Source organism: Sinohyriopsis cumingii, unplaced genomic scaffold (genome assembly GCF_028554795.1).
Source record: "Sinohyriopsis cumingii isolate HCF-2022 unplaced genomic scaffold, ASM2855479v2 utg001392l, whole genome shotgun sequence".
Classification (NCBI taxonomy): Eukaryota; Metazoa; Mollusca; class Bivalvia; order Unionida; family Unionidae; genus Sinohyriopsis; species Sinohyriopsis cumingii.
Window position 1 is genome coordinate 1,949 of NW_028315992.1, and position 23,404 is coordinate 25,352.

The 23,404-nt window shown below is 33.5% G+C and overlaps 1 pseudogene; it reads right to left on the reverse strand.

The window, feature by feature from the left end:
- Positions 1 to 1,882: 1,882 nt before the first annotated feature.
- LOC149772566 (uncharacterized) overlaps positions 1,883 to 23,404 on the reverse strand; it is a 78,167-nt pseudogene continuing 56,645 nt past the window's right edge.

The following is a 23,404-nucleotide window of genomic DNA, read 5'->3' on the forward strand; positions in this document are numbered from 1 at the left end:
TTCGAGGTTAGATGACTGAAATATGTAAGATGAAAAGTACCAGTATTCTCTGGATTTCATGGAAGACATCAGCATAGAGAAACTCGGGCCCTGGATTAAACATGGTTGAAGTTTAAAGACACCTGGTTCAGATTTAGAACTACTGAGGATGATGTTTAGCAAACTTTACAAAATGCTCGTGAAACAAAATATTTTCTTACCACCACATTCATCCAGAAATGAAAAAATCGAAACGAAGAAAAAGAAGAAGAAAAAAAAAAGAAATAAAAATCAATAACAGTAAAAATTAACAAATATAATTAAAATAAAAACGTTATGTTCAACTCATGAAATAACGAGATGGATAAAATAGCTGACTTTGAATCTCTCTGGATACATCTAGTATAGAGCTTCAGGAGTTTTGTTAGTCTCGTTGTTTACTTTAGTTTATGTGTCGACAAGAGGTCGACAGAGGCTGATTGAGCGGTAGGATTATAAACATTTTCGTTTGTGCAGTTGTTACGATAACAACTGAGAAACTGCGCCTGTACCATAAGAGCATTGTGACGTGTTTACATGAACCTATGCCAGTCTCCAAACATTCTTCACACGAACTGTTAAGTGTATAAAGTCGTCAAAATATCAAGGTCGTACAACATATATGTATGCGTATCTGTTTGCATGTATCATGCGTTGGGTTTCCTTGTTTGCCCATTGCCATATGACCACAGATGCGTCTACACAGTTATTAGGTCAAAACAGGTAACTTTCGTACTGTTAAAGCACAACCTTTACATTCGTAACACGGTCACATGTCCTACTTAAAAATATCGCTTTAGGCCAAACAACGCAAACGAAACGTACGATGGAAAAATTTTTCACCGAGTTTTAGCCTATGTATCAACTCTAAAACAGTGTATTCGATAACTCGAAATAATATGCTCAAGATTGGGTTTTCCGAGTATATCAAATTGATCATTTGCACAGTTGGGTTATGTCTTTGATGCATGCTCTGAGCTAGGAAATATTCCATAAAGTTTATCCAGTCTGTGTCCGTTAAAATATTAGTCTTTTTTCAGTATTTTTATTTATGATATAAGTGTGAAATACAGACTTATTCGTTACATAAGTTTAATATTTTTTTCAAGTTTTATTCTGGATCAAGTCTGGTACATACTAAAAGAAACTTTTGATTTCCTACATTAATATGGGATATATTTCATCTTGTGGTACCAAACATGCTATATTTTAACTCGTCGCATTGCCACTCGTTTACAAATCACGTTGTTGGTGCCACATGATGAAATATATATAGTATTAAGGTAGGAAAAGAAAATATCCACCCCATATCTGTATAGAGTCAGAAGTGAGCATTCTATTCCTAGTATCATTGGCAAAATACTATATATATATATATATATATATATATATATATATATATATATATATATATATATATATATATATATATATATATATATATATATATATATATATATATATATATATATATATATACGTATTCCATTTTCCATTTTTGTGACCATTGCTACGAAAAATGACCTAAACCACAGACTTGAAGAGCGCTAGCTACTGCATGATAGTTTCTTGATCCTGAATTTTACTAAGAAACATGTATAAGATCGACCTGTGCAGTAAGGATATATCGTTGTATCTAGGAATATGACGTAAAACTTTAATCCATAGTCCACTACAAATACTAACTATTTCATGCCATGCTATGCACATTATCATTTAAATTTAACACAAAACGTATTGCATGTTTAAGTTAGGGTATTTTGCAGGTCACTGATAGATCACAATGAAAAAGTTATTGGTGTATTTGCAACTAAGTGTCAGTGTATTATCGCATCTGTGAGTCGATAATAAAAACACATAAACATAGAAACTAGGAATTTATTTTGTAAAATATTTATACATTATACTTATAGTTATTGAAAAAGATGCAATCGAGATTCTGCAATGTTCTAGATTTCGTTCAAAAAATATATTGGATATACGTCATAAAAAATGAAAGCCACGTTGAAACGATAAGAGACAAAAACTGGTCCTATTTTCCTAGACATCACATATGACATCACACACACACACACACACACACACACACACACACACACACACACACACACACATATATGTATATATATATATATATATATATATATATATATATATATATATATATATATATATATATATATATATATATATATATATATATATATATATATATATATGGTTCAGCTGGATAACGATCAGAGATGTTCGAATCTAGTTCGGTATTCAATACCTTGGGTAGGACTATTCGGACTCATTCATTAATGTACGCGGGTCTACGCTCCCCGATGCACCAACTATAAATTATTTAATGACAATTTAATTTAAACTCTATTCAAAAGTAATTCTGACACTATTCGGAACGGATAAAGGGACTGTTGTATGCTCTCTCTCTCTCTCTCTCTCTCTCTCTCTCTCTCTCTCTCTCTCTCTCTCTATATATATATATATATATATATATATATATATATATATATATATATATATATATATATATATATATATAAGCTTTATTTTTGACTTCTTCTGGATCGACTGAGACAGCTCGTTAGATTTGGTATAATAATTAGTGTCTGCCTGATGGCCTTTATATAATTAAGCTATATTAGACTTGTTCCGAATTGGAACAGAACGCGTATCCAGATTTTGTGTAAATCTTGTACAAGCACCGCACGAGCGTTGATAGCCTCTGATATTGCAATTTTATGAGACATCTGCATAATGTAACAGCTTAAATGAAAATGATTGTTATAACCTACCTTGAATTATCGTTTTAAAAAGACCTTGAAGGTATGTGGTCCTGAACTCATTTAGAACATAATTTTGACGACACGACTAGGTTGCATAGGTCAATGCAAAAGTTACTGGGCAAAGATACAGAGAGATAAGATAGAAAATAACAAACAATAAAAATGCAAGAAAAATAAATATAATGAAAAAGTTATAAATACATTTAAACACGAGTTAGAGGATGAAACACATTAAAGTATCTTGACTACTAGCTGCTAGAGAACAATAAAACAACAATATGTCAAAATGGGTATAATTGTGCGATTACATTCATAAAAATCAGTTGAGATCATATAAGACTGAACATATTTTAAAAAAGCTCATAAAACAGCATAAAAGATTACTGAGACCAGCGTAAACACAATGCCTATTTTCTTATTATTTACGAATTTCAGAAACAATTGGTATTTATGAGAGGTCAAGTCTAGCCAACACTTCTTCCATATATGTTTTGGAAGAATTTGTATGAAATTCATCATGATCGAAACAATGATAAGAAAATCAACAATATGGTTAACTTTTGTTCATGTAGACTCTTTTCGTATAAACATCGGATCAAATGTGTCGCAAATGGGGATATATTGAAAAATATAATTTTAGATGCCTCATTTTCATCACGTTTAGGAAACTGCTTAGAGAAATAAACTCAAATTAGGAAGGTTACATGATTTAAACGCACAACATTGTGGTTATAAAGCAAGTGAATTGCAGGAATCGACCTGTATGTGACGGCATCAATACTGGAATATCTAAACATTACATGATCAAGGAAAACATATTTTATTCTATTCTTTAGGTATAATCTAAGAGAACGAATCTATATCGGAAACAAACAACAACGAACAGAGATAATATTAGGTCGAAAAGAGAAGGTTGACTGAATCAGGTCTCCTGTGATGAGATTTATGAGAAAAAGTAGCAATGTATAAAAAGGACTGTGCTATATACGATATTGGTATACATAATAAATGCATATGGAATTCATTAAATGCAGTATTATAAGATGGCTACATGTTCCATAAAATTATTTGCAATTCGCAAAATATGTTCTTGATAATTAAATATTCCAATAATGCATGTTCATTATAAAGGCTTTAGTACTACTGATGTGTCCCTGTTATTGATAGTATTACTAGTACCTGTAGGAGTATGAGTAGTAGTAGTAGCAGCAGTGGTAGTAGCAGTGTTTCTATTTGCAATGACACCACACTAATTATTAATAACTGAACCATACGGACATGAACTCAAACGACGTATGCTTTTAACAATGACCTTTTCCTTAACGCATAAATTAAACCTAATATGGTTATCACTAGTAATACAAGAACTGCTGCGGCAATAGCAGTGGGAATGACCCAAAAGGGTGTGCTTCCTGCTTGTTCCTCTTTGTTTGTTACATTTCTTGGCGTAGTTGACATTATGATATTTGTAGAGCTGGCTAGAGTATGTGTAGATGATTTCTCAGTCACAACAACGAAACTGGAAGATGGCATTGTATCAGTTACAATCGAATCCGACTTGGTAAGAGTAGAAGCGGTATAATTTGGATTAACATGCGTTGTAATCACTGTTCCGTTTGTAATAGCATTAGTAAGTCTTGTGGAAGTTGCGTTAATTGATGATGTTGAAGGTGACGTTATAGTATGTATTACCAGGGTAGTATTCAGTGGCGATGAGGTCATGTCTCCATCATTTACTTTCACCATCACGACCGAAAATGATGATTTGGATGGGATACCAGAGTCTTCAACGACAACCTCAAATGTGATAGTGCCTACAGAAGTAAATGTCTTCGCCACGGTTATTTCTCCGGTGCTCTTTTCCACAGAAAACTGTTCAGAACTTGCATTCTTGAATTTAAATGAATATGTGTCGTTATCTATGTCATGTGCTTTCAATGTCAAGACTGTGGTACCCAGTACAGCGTTAATTGAAACTTCTGCAATATATTCAGAAGAGCTGAATTTTGGGGCATATATGTTTCTTGGTCCGAATGTAAGGTTGTAGCTTATTGCGATCGCTTCGTTACTATCTTGTGATATAAAGTCCAATAAATGAAACAGGAACATATTCTTGATATGTGTGGTTTGCCATGCATTTTTCTCCACCCAAATTTCTCTTCCATCGGTTCTAACTACTTTTAACAAATATTCATCATTGGCAAGGTTTGGATTTGTGACTTTGTTTTCAGCTCTAGCGTAGAACCAAGAGGATGCATTTGTAACAACTGTAAGCTGCACGACTTTATATCTTTTCGAAGATGGCTGAGTGATTTTGTCCAAAAGCTTGAATGTCGTTACATTACCAACAAGTACTTGATGGACATCACTTCCATTAGCGCTGTTAAAAAGTCTATCTGGCATGTCATTTTCGTCAACAACGTCATTCACAAGAAAGTCGTCTAGACCGTCGTCTTTGGAAGAGAGGTCAATGCGAACTAAATATATGAGCTCATGGTATCCAAGTTCGTCAAGTAGGGATAGCTGTGGATCACCAAGTGGATTTATGTTTTCAAACGTTGCACTGTAATTATAGAATGTACCTTTCAAATTTGAGGTTAGTAACCACCTTGCGGTTTTTGTTTGCAACGAATTAATATCGCCAAAATTAACTGTAAGTGAGGGTGCAAGAGGATTGTTTCCAAGTTGAGCGCCAATAATTTTAAATGTGATGAGAAGCCCCTTTTCATTTTCTATAATTTCAGGTTGAGCAGAAGATATTTTTAAAGCACGTGCAATTCCATATCCAGCATTCATTACCATTACAGCCAAAGTGAAGGGCACAATAGGTTCAATAACGTTCTGAGTGAGAGGGTCATCGCCTCTCACGTACTTTTCGTGGAAGTAATGTACGACGAGACTTGGATTAGGTTTCACTGTTATCGTGTCAGGTAAAAGGGGCACGGAGAAATTGGAACCACCCACAGTATAGGACAAACGTCCACCGACGTCGTATCGAGTATCATCCTGCGGTGCAGCGTTTGAATGAGGTATCATCAGCCATTCTGCAAATCCAGATATATCGATGCCTAACCGCCCAGTACCGTCAACTGCAGTTATACCATTCAACGTTGGTTTTCCTACAAACAAATGAAATAAGAATAACTGCTGAAATTTAACGATGTAAATTTTATCTTGCAAAGTGATGACCTCCGCTAAATTTGAATTAATTAAACATGTAACATCGTCGTATTCCATGTTAATGTATTCCATGTTAACGTATCTACTTCATCTATAATAAAACCATGGTAAGAAGCACTGGACTACAATATCGGTGAAAGATGTTTCATTGTGGTTCTCGAAAAAAGGTTGTTGATTGCGCAATGTTTTCTACAGAACGTGTTTTTTGAACGTAGTTTTCACATAAACCAATGCCCAATAGTTCAATGTACACAATTTGCTTCCAATAGGAAAAAAGGGATACATAGTATCCATGCATTCAACAGATGCTATTAAATGTGACGTTCCAAAGATATTATTGATATAGACCAGTTAGTAAACATCTTCAATTATTTACGGAAGTCTCAAGAAAGGAATACACTTCAAATCGTGGACAATTATGGTATAGCATGAAAATGTTGCATCTTAGTGAAGATAAATCGCTCATAGAGGTCTTATTCTAGAGTAAATATTCCATGCCTTTCATTTGTAAGCAATATTCACAAACAATACTGAATCTTAATTCACAACAACAAAAACTATTGCTGATTTAGATCGGTTGATCTATTCAACCTAGAGTGTTTTATATAACGTTTCTTTGCGTAATTTATGGTCAATCGCAATGATGACGTCGTTTTAACCGAGTAGCCTGATGCAAACACGCCTTCATCTGATGACACCAATATGTATTCATCAAGGAACAATTTCCGAGGAAAAATGGTATGTCGTATTGGAAGGCCTTATAACATACGAAACATCAAAGGGAGCAGTATGGGTGGTGTAAGAAGCACCCTTTCTTACCAATAGAAAACTTATTGTTTGCAGGTTCACCAATTCCATAAGTCTGTCTAATTTCTATTTCAACCTTGATATTTTCTAGAGAAGCCCTTTCACCATTCTCGATTTCAAGGCGCGCATTAAAAGCGTCTCGTGTGAAAACGAGCTCTTGGACGATCCGGACTCTAACTTTCGCACAGACTCCGTCATCTTTGGCACTACCCTGCAATAACGATTTAAATAGTCTTTTTAGGACGTGTGAATCAATACATGCAAAATACTATTACAGTAAGTTACGTTTCAGTAAAATTTTTGTAAAAGTCACTTCGGCGGAACTTGGGTTTGCAGTAACATTATACTTAAATCCAGTGTCAGTCTGAAACCACTTTATAATAGATAAACAAATTTCATCATCATTATTACATGACACAGACCATACGGATTAATGTGCTTGTCAAGCTCTAGTCAGCGATTGAACACTAATGAAGGCTCGTGGATCCAGTAACATTTGCATGAGTCTTAATGAATTTAAGAAAGGAAATGAACTACAAATTATCATTTTATATTTCTAGGAAACGTTGGATTCGAAATATTTGCCTTGCGTTCGTGTCTGACTTAGTTTTAGGCTCGGATAGTGGCCCTTAGCACCGCAACGACCAATTCATATTCCGATATCAACATTAAACAAGTTTTTGAATACTATTTAAATCGTTTTGAAACTAATATATATATATATATATATATATATATATATATATATATATATATATATATATATATATATATATATATTATATAGATATATCAGTTAAAGTTACTAAAACTGAGATCGATGAAAGATAGTACAAAACGGATGATGTAAACTAAGATAATATTTTCCTCAAGACCTATGGCTAATACTTAACATAAACTGTATGACCATGATGAAAGCACATGTATTGAACTGATTAACAATAAAACGAAAGATCATATCAAATGTGTTTCTTTGTTAGTTAGTATTTTTTTTGGTTTATAAATTCATTACATGTTGTATCACTCTCAGAAATGGGCAGGTATGCAAAGAAGAGTAAATATGTACAGTGAAATTACTAAATATTCCATGGACTACGCCATATGACTGGATGAAACTAGTGTCATTAAACAAGATAAGCCCCTGCTACGTCAATTTTATATGATAGTACCTCGTTCAGCTTCTCAGCAGTCTTGTACGTATTTGCTGCATTGTTAAAATTGGCGAATATTGAATCAAAGCCTCTCTAAAAAAGAAAATGAAACCGTGCACATCACATTATATTAGAAATTGGTATCTGTTTTGAAATATCTGAATATAAAACAATATATTATTTTGAATGGTGAATTATGCTATTTTAATTAATTTGAACGATAAACACACGATATGCTGTTAACCGTAAACGCATAAATAAGTTGATTCACTTTGAAAACACCGTTACACTTTCATTTGCATGAAACACTCGAATAACTTTGATTCCAATTACCTTCAAAAATGTATATAATTTTTTAAATGTTACTTATACCTTAAACTAGATTCATCGCTATTGTTCATAGGTATTTAGTTCTGATACTTTATAACCAGCTGTAAACAGAGAGATCATTTCTTCCTTTGTACATCCAGACAGTGGAAATATAAATATCTTAATAATGAAAAGCAATTTACGGCTAGAGGGATTAATCGTCAGAAGCTCTTAAAGACAGAAAAAAGAAAGCAGTTACAGCTGAACACTAGTTTTCATGGATTCTGATACTTTGTATTTCGGTTGCAATTAGTAAGATGTGACCAACACAATGCGAACATTCGCGCCAAGCTCTGACAAAAAGAGACAGAAAAATATCTACATATGCCACGGACAAAACACGACAAAAAATCCCAAGTTATTGTGAAAACTGAAAAGATGAAAACAAAAGGAAAATAACAAGTTAACAATAATATTCTATATGAAGAATGAGAATAAGAAGTATGGAGGCTTCGAACAGGATCCAATGCAATTTTGTAGCATGATGGCAATGTACCCTTAGAATGGCTTAACTATATACGTCATTACAAAGACTTTGGGCTACATACGGTGAGATCTATTTCGTTGCTTTAACTTTCGCTTCTAGTCTTTACATTTAAGAAATAGTTTTTGCAGCTTTAAATCAAAATCGGCTGAATTCTGCGGCCTCTAAAGAACCTACCCTACTGTACCTTCCGATACGCAATAATGAAGCCGCGCCAGTTGTATATTCTTTAGCAATAACATTTAAGTCATATTAGAAAAAAATGAAAAAAATAATATATGTGAAATATGCAAATATGAATTTGTATATGTGACCTGCTTTGCAGTAATAACATCATTCAGATATTGCTTAATTCTAGGTGAAAGTTTATTTAACGGTATCACAAGACTGGTATCCGTAATTTCCGGGAGAGTTCCATTTTCCCAGGAGGCAGCTGAAAGAAAAAGAAAGATATATCAGAGACACGCATATGCTTGTTAAACTTATTTGTGTCCATTGATTAATTTCAATAGGATTTACTTTTTAAGAACTTACAGAACCAATGTAACATTTCTGGTGCATGTAAATCGTGTATTTTAGCAATTATTTTCACCGATAGAAATAGCACATGATTAGGACGTTTTGAAGGACGATACGTTAAATATATTATTTCCTTTATTTCAAAATAGAAAATGTGAGTGCTGGGGAAGAAGAAAAATAAAGATAATTACATTTTAACAGGAAATTGTATATTAAGGATACCAATGAAAAGCATTTTGTTACGAGGTTACCGAAGGCCGCATACATCAAGCATCAATAGTTTTAGAATAATTCTGCAAATAGAACATAAACAGTCTCTGTAGTTTATTTGTTTAAATCTACGAACGAACATATTCTTATTATATAGACAGACTTTGAAGTATTGGCCAGGCGAAAGATTATTTCTGTTCTGTACATTGTTAATCACTAATTCGTGTATTAATTGTTTCAGTTTTACCTGTGTTATTCCAGCGAATAAGAAACTTGTTCAAAACTGTTTTCGATTCTTGGTTTCCCACAGTTCCAAGTACTTTGGTTCTTTCATCTGCAGTTAGTAAGGTTCCTCCAGGACTATTGTCAGATACAGCCATTTTGAAGGAGTCAAACCAGGTTCTGTTCAAATTGTACCTGTAAAAATATAGTTCTGCTTATTTCGAACTATTGAACCTTAATAGATGTGGACGGGGAGAAATTAGCTTCTATTTAGTATATGCAAATGCTGTGGAATGATTCAACACAATCGCCAGGAAGTGTCATTGTCGTCAGTATACTATGAATATCCAACTGAAACGACGTGTAGGCGATAGTGAAAGCAATTAAGCGGATGAAAATTTCTGTGACATGGTCTCTGACTCACGCAGGCAAAGACTGAGAAGATTGAGCTAAACGAAACAATGACTTGGTAATATTAAGTTGGTGGAGATTGATCAGTAGAGGCGAAACTGTCTTAAAAGTGAATCTTCCGAGTTTAGAAAGAGACCATGTATGCATTAATGGAATATACGAATATCCACATGCATTGCCTTAACACTGACATAAATGAAACTGGAAAGAAAAAGAATAAAAAATCGGAAGGAGAAACGAAAGTACAAGGGTATAAATATATGCTGCTACCATATTCGCTTTGAGGTACACCTTGGACAATGTATAAAACATAAGATGAAAAGGACTCATGTATGCATTAAACCCATAAATGGAGTAATTTGAGCAAACATGATAACAAAGATGATAAACATATACATAGCGTCATCTCCATAGATGTCTGCCATCATTTTTAAGAAGTTGTCTACTGGTTTAGTGGCTTGTATCATGTTTTCAACCACTTCAGAACTGACGTCACGTCGTCGTCTTGCACTACCACAGTTGTTAGCGACATCGATGACACATCTAGAACCAAAAGGAAAGTAAGTATTGACGTAATTATACGAGAGGACTTTCAAATACCATTAGCAAAAAAGTAGAGAATCCCAGCCTTATCTATCTCAGCTTGTTTTATACATATACAATATAAAGGACAGATTCCATTTAAAACAATGCCCCGAGTACCTCGGTGAATATGTACATTCTTGTACGTGTGAAATATGTTATATTAATTAGACTATTACTCATTATAATTAATGTTATTTGCGTGATGTAATAGTAATGGTTCCTATTCATGCATTATTAGAAAGGAGGCAAGAAATAAAATTGATTTGCTCGATATTAATAATTAAATACAGTAATGCAACATATGAAGAGCATGGATAATGCTCGACGTTTCTGGTATGCAAGCTATTTGATCTGTGCAGTAGTGGTAGTGGCTGTGTTAGGTAAACGAACAAAGAAAATACATTCCTCCTCTCTTGGTAATTCAGTTGAAAAGTAATGCTGGGTAAAAAACACAGTGCATTTTGTTCTTAGTTAGATGGAACCAATTTCGTTTGGCAAGTTCATATCATAACGGAAAAAGTATGCTGAAATTATTCCGTAACATTTACGCGGCAGATCCAGAATCCATACCACATTGTGATTGTTATGCAATGTACAAATGTATCCTACCTGATTGTTGTGTAAAACAACCCGCATAGGTTGCAAACGACACCGAACACACAGGCGAATGCGGTATCGGCTAATCCCAGAACGGCATTTAAGGTTCCAAGAATGGCATCGCCGCCACTTCTCTGGGTTAAAAAAGGGATGTCGTAAGTTTATTAACTTGTACGCTTCATAACGAGAAATAGGCAGATTTTGATTTGATATATCAATGAAGATGAAACAAAGAAATGTTCTCGAAATTAGCAGCCTTCATTACAATTATTTTTAAAACAAATTGATATTGAAATGATCGATCGTAACAATACTATTATATTTAAAGAAACAATGAAAACAAGATAATACATTAAATAGATATTTAATAATGTGTATCAAAGCATATCGAAAAGCAGTAATTACGAATGTTAACGACTATATGCTATTAATTTGAAACAAATGCAACTACTCGGTATTCAAAACCCTCTCTCATTACGAACTCTGATAAAACATATCGGAAAGCACAAATAGAATAATCAATAACTTTCACGTTTAAACTAGTGTTTTTCGGAGTATTTAATAAAATGATAGATATTTGTAAAGCATAAGCGTAAAGTATTGTATCTGACTATGTATCAGGTTTAAAACCTCAATCCAAGACAATCATGACGGCTATAATGACTTTAAGAAGAACAACACTCACTGCATATGCAGTTCCCAAGTCAGCCACAGCATAAGCACATCCTACAATGGGATGATAAGCTAGAGCGCATGATTTGATTAATGTCTTTGCACAATCACATGACAATGGCGTCACGGGATTATAGGAAACCGATGAACCGGAACCACTAGAGCCACCGCCGCCACCGTCTGCAAATATTTATATGAGACAAACATTATTTAACATCTCAGTAGAAAATGGTTTATAAAGTTTCTAAGTTCGGTATGTTTTACGCATTTGTGTTTGGTGAATTATGATTTTGAAAATATTAAAGAATTATTGACTCAAGATTAGTATCTGTATAAGAAATGTGTATAGAATATTGATTATATTTTCATAAGGACATATTCAAATGATAATAATACTGCCACAATGACCATATTATTTTCATCGCCACAGTGAACGATCTCTCTTTTGGAACTACTTTCTTTTCCCTTCAGGAGATATATGTGCCCCTTTTCTGTTATTTGAACTCATATTTCCATGTTTTTATTTTTTACATGCATCATGGACACTCACAGTGACTACACGCACATGACCTGTTGATTTGCGAAGAATTACCGTATACTGGCACACTATATTTGTCAGATACCAATCAAGGAGTCATACATAAAAGATGACCAATTAGCTGTAAATGAATGTTGCAGTACTAGTTTATTTTGTCGTTTCTCTCCTTCCTGCTAACATGAACTATCGTAAGTGATGCCAATTTCGCAATGCAACGTACTGTGTCTACTACATCCTAAATCGATATTCACGTATTCTTGAGAGAAATGATTTGTGTCTCTGTACTGAGGACCAACTTTGGTATGAAATGAGTACGATGTACCTAATAACACATCTCACCATCGTGCGCAGCAGAAAACGTACAATTAATAGCTTCACACCATATAATATCTACAGTCTTTATGCGTCCCTACACTTATCTGTTCAGTTATTCTTTGAAGAGGCCGTGCAGACACTTGAACATTGTATACATATAATACGCTACGATAAACATTTCTAGGAGAATAAAAACTAATAATTATATATAGCGATGAGGTGTTCAATGTAGCAGTTGTTACATGCACCATAGTCGTCTTTAAAATGATCGTTAAATCAGGCGTTGATTAGTATTCATAGCAAACAGAAATGAAGTGACAATCGAAAATTGGATGCATCCTCTGCTACCGACCTAGACTGAAAGCTTGCCAAGGCCAAGCACAAATCATTTTTAAAATTTACAAATAAAGAAAACGAAGAACCATTTCATTACAAGTAAATTAACAATCATTATACTATTTTGTGCAAAAATATTACGCTCTGAAGTCTATCAAATACAATCGCTCTTTTATGTTACTGCTTACTCCAAAACGGCGTCGTCAAAATCCCTGCATAAAATATGGTAGTAAAATAAAAAGGTATTATTTACGTACGAAACATAGTCCATAATTCAAAATTCACATATTGAAGCATGGTATGCACGCGCTAATTTCGTCAAACATCGCCCTCCCCAAACAATTTGTAAATGTATTTTCAGCGATCTAGCAATGCAGCTTTTAATAAAGTTGGATAAAAACTGAGTAACCCAATGGAAATCGGATTGTTTTTGCCTTTATACATGTATAATAAAAAGCAACTTAAGGCAGATATTCGAAAATATTTCAATCGTGAAGTGGTAACATTGTATAGTGTGGCTGATGGTTTACCCACCCATGATATTGCAATGTTTGCACTTTATTCTTCAAGCATTTCCGTATTTCTACTCAAAAATGCAAATAAGTTCCACGCATTATTACAATATCGATTTAAACATCCCTGGATGAATATAGGGCATATCCAAAAATCGAAGGGGGTATTACATGAAATATAAATTGAATGTGTTTTTTTTAAAATGTAAAATATTTAAAATTATTGAAGTAATGGAAGGTTCTTTCTATATGTTTATGCTGTATTTGATTATATAAAAATTATGTTAAAATAGTTTTAGTATCATTACTCACAAGAAACACCTCCTCCTCCACCACCACCTCCACCACCGAATCCACATGGCAATGGCGGACGTCGAGGGTATTCTCTTGTTAGTGTGACGTCAAGATTTCGTGTCTGCAACCCGGCACAGTCATAGTCGTATAGAAGCAAGAGTCCACAAAATGCCGCAGCAGCTCCATTTCGCTTTGTTTTACTTTTTAATGTGGCTTTCACCGGAACGATTAGAGTTGTATTTGCTTCTATGCTGCCTATTGACTCTATCGTCTTGAAATTGAAAACAAAATCTATGGATTAATCTTTTCACCACTTAGTATTAGCAATTTCATCCTCCTTGTTTGTCGAGTTTGTTCAGGTGAGGTCTGAACACAGCAATTAATTGAAAGCATGACTGTTTTACATAACTGATTTTATCATTTGCTTTTCCTTCCACAGTTTTTGATGTTACAAGACAAGCGAAGTATATTCAAATATTGTTGTAGACGATATACCAGTAACTCATCAAACAAAAATCGATCAGGGTCGGAAAGGACTTTATGTCAAGGACGAGTACACATACTTCGCGTCAGGGGCACCTCTTGTCAGTGGAGCAGAAGTGCGACTAAGCAATCCACAAAGACAATACTCGGAAAAGCGTTTCACTACCAATGAAACAGGTATGATTGTCATTAATATGTGTATTGCTGTCAATATCTCTGATCATTTCTATACGCAGACGCATAGAACCACGGAGATGGTCCTCCTTACGGCTGCGATAAATTATTGTAAACAAAATGCTTTCTTAAATATTATGCACTCCTGATCATACGTCTTTAATATTTTAACTTCAGTTCACTAGTAATAACTCCTTCTATCATTTTAATTTAATAATTATGATTATATAGTTGTAAGTCTTACTTTTTCATCCAACATCCAGCTTTAATTATCATGATTGAATCGTTTCGTTACACATTATCATGATACTATGAAACGCACATATATACATGTGTGTATATGCATATGAATGTGCATTCTTGATTGGATATTACACATTACATTATCAGAAACAGTGGGAGAGTTTCTTTCTTACCTGACGTCTTGTATGAGATATTTCCTTCTAGGTGTTGATGCTGACGTTGGTGATATAATTTATTCATTTGAATGTCTTTCCGAAGGTCTGGACTATCCAGATCAAGTTATTATTTTAAATAATCTTATATTTACATTGCCAGGCCAATGAGAATTAAACATTGCTGTAAATTAGCGAAAGAAGCAAATAACTCATGGTATCACAAATACTTATCGCATTCCAGGAACTGCATAGCTGTTTAAATAACTTGTTAGATTAACCCTACAAACGTAATAATGTGTATGTCCTTTATTTGAAAACGCTACAAAAATATATGCACTTCAACGTGCTAAGCTAATCGACCTCTACAACTAATATAAAGTCTAACAACTTGTATAATTTCCATTCAGCAAACTGCAGTTGATGATGTGATAAAGACGTAACAAAAATACAAAAAGCTAAGCAAATGAACATAATTCTTATTATCTTTAAGATACTGAACAATTATACGCTTTGGTAAATTCAGTGCTAAAGTGAAAAATATTGCAAATCACTAGAAACTAGATAAGAAGCGCAATTTTTCAGTAAATATCTGTCACAATAAATTTAAACAAAAAATAGTATATTCTTATGTTACAGAAACATATGGTATAATGGATAATTTATTAACATCATTTGCATTTCCAATGTTTTCTCACTAGTTATCTATTATTTTATATTACAAACGGTATTTCCTATAATATTGGTTTGATTTCTAATAAAGCGTATTGGCATAAGTTTGTTTCTTGTCTTAACCTCTATGTCAAAGATCATTGATTCCGTTAAGAAAAAGCAACTCTTCAATACGATAAATATCTTTCAAAACGATAGCTTATTTCGTAGGTTATTCAATCTGTAGAACATACTATCTTTATCAACGATTTACAGGTCGCGTGACATTTTAAAACATCTGCGAGGACCAGTATACGTTCTTTGCAGGAGCTGATGGCCATTCCACATACAGTGCAGTCATATTGGCAAAACCCGAAAATAATCATATGGGTATATTCCTACAGAGAGTTGCGGTAAAATATACCTGGACCGTAATCCCAACTACTGTTCAGGATATTTACATCATTAAACTGGAATCTACATTTGAAACATTTGTAAGTACTAGCTAGCTGAATGGTGATTGAGAGTAAGACAAACGTGTTTTGAATATTGATGTAAATGATATCTGAGTATCTGAACTAGTGCAATCTCTGCGACATCATGGTTAGGAGACAAGCATGACAAAGTTGTTAGGTGTTGAGGAACTGTGAAGAAAGCTATTCCAATTCGTGCAGATCACGACCTTTTTTCAAAATTGAACATAATAACGTTAGAAAAGTATCCGAGGTTTATGTGAATAATAGGAGTTGGTACCGTAATAAAAATGTATATTTAACATATTTAGATATCTCCACCAAATCACTGAATGATTCTTAACATCATTCTTATTCAAGGACTGCAAGACCAAGCATATTTGTAAATGTATATTTAAAAACAGATTTGGACGTCATGGTGCTTAAAGGGATACTTTTTTAACTTATTCCTCGAAAGAGGCGAGTGGTATATTTTTAACTGCATCTCATGTTTCCTCAGATAAACGTATTTGTCTCTGAATGATGGGTGGTAAACTTCAACATTAAAATTTAATTATGCGGTCTTGATGGATACATTTACAAGCGTTTAAGACTGTTGGAGGTTAGCCGTTGTTGAGCAACCATTTGTCACAATGTATTTTGTGTGCAAAATCTATTTCTTTTCTTCGTGTGAATTCTGAAACTATAGAAACAGAAGTTAAAAAATGAAACATTTGCATACTTTTTATCCTTCTAAATTAATCTTCTCTACTTACTGTGGAGCTTTCTCTTCGTTAGATCTTTTTATCGGTTTCTTCCGCATGTAACAATACGTATGAAATGTATGCTAAGATAATCTCTTGATTTGTTTCGGCAATAACTAATTAGTCAAATTTCTTATTTGCTTTCTAGATTATTATACAATGTGGTCTTTTGCTCAAGAGTATAAACATACTTAGACAGTGAAGGTCAAGTTGAGGCGCCGAATAGATGTAATAAAGAACCTGTAGCCAAACGTGGCAGAAGCTAGATCTGAATTTACAGCTATTGTTCCGCTCATTTCTCCCAACCCTGCGTCTGGTGGTATCGTTACGGCAATCAACATTGTTGCAACTTCTCCAGGAGCTATATTTATATTTTCTGAAGTTGTGGATGAATTGTCTTTAACGTTAGAAAATTACACAAGAGAAAGGCGCCGATCATTTGAAAGGTCTGGAACAATATTTGTGGCTGCGACTTCTCCCTGGTTACTCAACTTTACCTTAACTATAGCCTGTGTCCCCCGAATAATATTTTCTGATATTGAAGTTGGGTTGAAAATAAGTAATGGTCTTCTAATTGTTAAACGAATGTATACTTGTAGTCTGGCTGTTGTGCCCTCATCAGAAGCGAATATTACATATATCGTCCCACACAAAGGTTTGGCTTCAGTCACCACTAAATCAAATGCTATTTCTTGTGCATTATTAAGAGTTGCCAGGAATGGATCAGAAGACCTATTTGAATTGGAACCTAATACTCTTACAAATGCACCACTTAATCCATCAACCTGAAAAATGTCAAGTATTACATGTATAAAGGATTCATAATGGTAAACATTACATTTGAAAATACCTTTATTGACAGAAAGACGCGGAGAGATTGGATCACTCTAGGTTTAAAATTCGACACTACTGAAGAATATAATGCAATATTATAGCAGCAACAGAAGTCAGTGGTTTTTATTACTGAGATATACCTTTATGTACAAAACGATCTCTTTCATTCGAAAATTTTTTCTAAATAGAACTAAACAAATAGTATCTTATAAATATAAAATCTGAGTTACTATCTATACAAGTCTTATGAAATTCGTCCTTCAATATATAATGGTATCAGATCATATGAAATTCTTCCTTCCATATACAATAATTTTTGAGATTATTTATACGTCCTCGTGTTCATCAGTTTTAGTGAAAAGGCAGATCTATGATTAGCCATCTTGTAGTACTTTTCTAAACTAACATGTCCGCATGGTAATTATCTTTGCAATACAAAAAAAATAATAGTAATAATAATTAGTACTTTACTTGGGAAAGTCAAATATTTGGCCTAGGGTTGTAGTTTCTTAGGAAAAGAATAATTCAATTGTAGGGTTACATCATCATTAAACACTCTCGTTTGGTCATAAATGCCATATATGTAAATAATGTTGTATAAATGGATAATATATTGTTCTCGCTAATGAAAACCATTAAATAACATTTATCAGCTGTTATATGTACTTATTTTTCTTAAATATTACGAAAATATACATTGTCCATTTCCAAATGTACTTTGAGACATTCTATTATTGCCTCGTAGCCTCAACATATCAGATGTACGAAGGTATTACGTGTAAGCACACTGTACATACAAGAGTGAATGTACTTAACACGTAAATGAAATGAGCAGTACGTACCTCTATAAAATAGACTCATTTCTTACGTCATCAATGAAACGTTGGCACAGACAATGGCTATATTGAATAAGTTTGTATTTACCTCATAGCTCTCAAACTGATTAACCTTTAACGTATTCTACATATTATATTATCATGTTATTGATTCACTATGGAACAAATGAACTTAACATTTCTTGAGTTTTCTCTTTACTTAAGATGATGTCCTTGTTTATAAGAAAATCAGTGAAAACTAACTGAACAATTTCAGTTGAACGGATACTAAAGTAGCGCCAACATGTGTACAAAATTGGATTATGTCGGATTTTGATTTTCTACAAATCGTTATCCTTGTTAAAGAGAATGATCAATTTGTCCTTAATACAAAATGTGATCTTGAGATATGATTGAAATAATTTATTACAGCTAACATTTTTCATTCCGATATAATATTATGTGTCTCACATTTGTATCCATTGGACCACATTGAATGATGAGAATGTATTTGAAGTAATTGAACACGACTTGATATTTCTTAGATCTAGATATCATTATCATGAAATAGAAGTTGGTGATTTTAAATATATATCCAAACTGTGGCTGATCACATTGAAAATAACAGTGCATTTGTTATCATAGAAGAGCCAGTAGTCTTATAAAACTAGAGTGAATTGTGTGATCATTTAACCTGACCCAAAGGATATTAATAGTCACAGAGTTACATTTATTATCCGATAAAACATCTGCCGGTCTATAGACTAATAAGGGTAGATGTTGAAGCTAGTTGTCTACAAACATTTGTAAATATGATGTTTACTCTGCGATCGAATAGTTTTGCGCAGAGGACGAACTATACATTTTGCACATACCTGATACTCTAGAACCGTAAGACAGCTAAGTAAATAAAGTCAGATATTTACTGACGTTACTCCATACTGCGGAAGCTCGAATATGCATGAGGAATTGGCTGGTTTAAGCATTATGCAGACAAATATAAGGACAATTTAGAAATATAATCACACAAACATTTTGCACACAATTATCTGCGTTAATAAGGATCTGTGAAATGACAATTTAAAAATCGTTCAAAACGCAGAGGGGATAACAGCATCTATACTAATACTACTACCGTTTGCCACACTACCTGTTAATTTCTACAATATATATATATATATATATATATATATATATATATATATATATATATATATATATATATATATATATATATATATATATATATAAAGCAAACAAGTAGTGGTTCAGCAAGTGAAGTTTTCCATGAATAAATTTGATAGATGTTACTACCAAGTTACTGACAAAAGAGTGAAATGGTCACAAAGAATAATTTCGATATACGATGCTGTGAGCGCTAAATCACAACAAATAATGTAATCTCATGTTTGCTCATGTCTCATCAATGCCTACATATTACATTAGTAGTTAGAAACATCGATTTAAATAATTACGAATATAAAATAACTGTGACCTTAGAACAAGGTTTTAGTATGATCGGTGTAGTTGTGTGGGTGTTGAACTAAATGCACGGATTCCGACTAATATAGACTTTTTCATATCATATATGGTAGATTTCGTAAGATTTCATTGATATTTAATTGGTAGTTGACATGATCCTCGAATAGTTTATTTGTTTCATTTCGACAATAACCGATGGATTATACGAGTAGAAGACCTAGTTTTCTAGGAAACATTGGCTCTGTCACGTGTGCACTTGGATGTAAGCATCATCACCAACTGCAGCTGTAAGATACGGGGCACACGTTATTGCCTAAGTGGGAAAATATGGATTGCGTTTGTTTCCTTTCTTTACTAGTAGTTCATGCAAACAACTGTAGTTTATTTTATCTTGTAGAATGGCTGATTAAACAACAATCCGTTTAAATATTGCTGATATAACTGAATATTATGCATTACTGTCAATACGAAATTACCTGTAATTGAACTTGTATATATTAAAGTTGCATCAATTATAGATTTTAAAATGTGCTGACCGATTTACACAATGAGTCTAGTTTGGTCCATTTTTGCAGAACCATTGCATTACTGTTACAATATATACTGCAAAGAACTCGTATCGTTGAACTATGTAGATCTAAACGGCATATACTATCTCACAAACAAAGACTTTCATATTCAATAACGTTAGCTAAATTTTATACAGAAATATGAAACTTTCTAACGACAAATGAAAGTTGTTGCAAATCATTAGCATACAGATATACGCTGTATTATATTTTCAAATCTTAAGCCAGTGTTCTTGATGTTTAAACGTGGTTTTAGACATCGGTGTACAATATGATTTAGTTTGCGCTGGTGCTTAACGGCACAACCTTGCAAAAAAGTTAGCTCACGCAAGCTGGTTCTGTGGCAGTCCCGAGTCTGTAACGATAACCGATGACTCAATGCTCAGCTTTATAAATTTTGCAAACTCCTTGATGTCATAAGTTGCTGGGTTTCTATGGTTGTACTGTGAACGACTTGCCAAATAGTCCGCTAGATTACTTTTCAAGTATCGAATACAATATTATCTCTTGCCAATTTTATATTCCAAGGCAAACGCATACAATTCAAGCACTGTAGTTTTAATTTTAACGGGAAATAATCAATATTTTGTAAACAGACGTAAATAAATACCTTTGTGGTGATTGCAGGTATTTGATATCCACCCACGTTGATAAGTTTTGATAGTCCTTGGAAAATAATGGTTCCATCTTCAATAACTTTTTCAACGGATACTGAACTTGGCTCACAGCGCATGTCCAAAACTGACCAAGTGACGGTCGAATTGAAAGTAGGTTCAGCAGGATGATAAGCAGCCTGAAGTTAGACATTAGATATACAACAATTATTTTCGGCAGGTAATTCGTGCCATTGCAAAGAACATGTGATATCGCAGTAACGGTTGATATCTTTGTACCTTTGTTTAAAATCGTGACGCTATCATTATGTTGATATTTGTGAAGATGTCTCCCGCAAAGATATATTGCAAATGAGTATATTGTAAAATTAGGATAATGCCACCAATTCATTAAATTTTCTGACTAAGAGAAGCTAAACTGTAGTCAATTCTTCTCGTTTGATAACGAAGTATATTTTTATGAGAAAGATATAAATGTATTATTGTAAATTATATAAGAAAAACATAAAGGAAAAATGCAATTGTGCAAAAATGTATACAGTCTTAGGTACATTTAGGCTTGGAAATATACTTAACTAATTTTGTAAAATATGTATCGGATAAGGAAATCTTTCTTTGTCAGGATTATTGCTGAATATTCTAGATATACGTAGAAGATACCAGATCTGGAATAATTACCACTTCAAACGTTCCAGCATCATCCGGTCTTGGGTAGTAGGTGGCTGTCCAACTAGTAGGTTGCAGTGGATTGGTCAACTCTGATATTACTGATGTCCTTCCCGTGGAGAGACTTCTAACTCTACAAAGTATCTTATATTTTCAGCAGCCAATCCCAAGTACAGAATCATATAAGCCACATTAAACATTTGGACTGTGATGCTCTGAATTTATATCGATTTAGGTGTGCCATTTTCACCCAATAATCTCGAATAAAAACTGACAATACCAGTTGCGTTTGCGTTAACTGCTCTCCCAAGTAATTGTACTTAAGAGACAATCATTCTTAGTTAACTTTGGCGAAACGTTATATTTCTGTTGTTTAACATGAATGGTAATGTTCTTGTTTCCATTCGGGAATTATATATATTTGATTTGATATTAAACGATATTGTGAATCAGTTACTGAACGAGCGATACGTATATAAACCTGATCACAATAATTTACTGTTTAAAAGCAATACTCTTTCTGTCATATTGTCCGTAATATGCCACTTTGAATTGAATGCAGTTCTAGTTTATAAAATTAAAAAGTAGGTAAATACCATAATGACAATAATAAACTAAAGTTGGTGGAGCATCCATTGATATAAATATCAAAATGGCATGTACTCAAAATTACCCGCTCTAACATATGACTGGGAAAGACACCATGTAGACAGGAACGTGATGCAAAAATATTAAGAATATTTTTTCACAGACAAAAAAAATACAGTAAGTGCCACTGGTTAGAAATCAGCAATATACATTTGCAGCTGAGGTTCAGTGGCCGTTTCGTATTGTACACCAACTGGAGTAAAGACAATTATGCACCTAGACCGGCTTTAGGACAAATACAGGGCAGTATTCTGGACATTTGACGATCCACTATAATATCTGTTTTGCTCTATCTACTGCGAGACTCGTTCTAATTGTAGGAGAGGCTTCAAATCATTATTCGGAACGTATTCTTCGATAAGGAAAGACGGTAGTTAATTAAGTATGTATTCGATATTAAACACATTTAATATCTCATGACATTGACTACGTACATTAATTTAAGGTCCAGAATACATGATTTAGGATGTATAATACTCAGAACTAGGCCATATATACATTATCTGGATAAGGAGTTCCTAACATGTCAAGTATTCACTAGTTAAATCAGTATTGTGGAAGTTGAATATCTGTATCCAGTGCAAACATATGATTCAGTGAAAACTGAAGAATACGATGTTAAGAATAATGAAACTAAAATATAAAGATTGGTCAGAAAACGATTTTGCACAATTCTTGCTTTAAAAATAAATAATGCCCTTGCCCAATTGTTTGATGAAGATGATGGGAATTTATATTTAACCTTTGTATATTCTTCAGTTTTGTTTCCCAAGAAACCTTTTTGGAATTATCATATAAATAAAATTTCGGGTAAAATGACTTACCTATGAAACAACAAAAAAGAACCT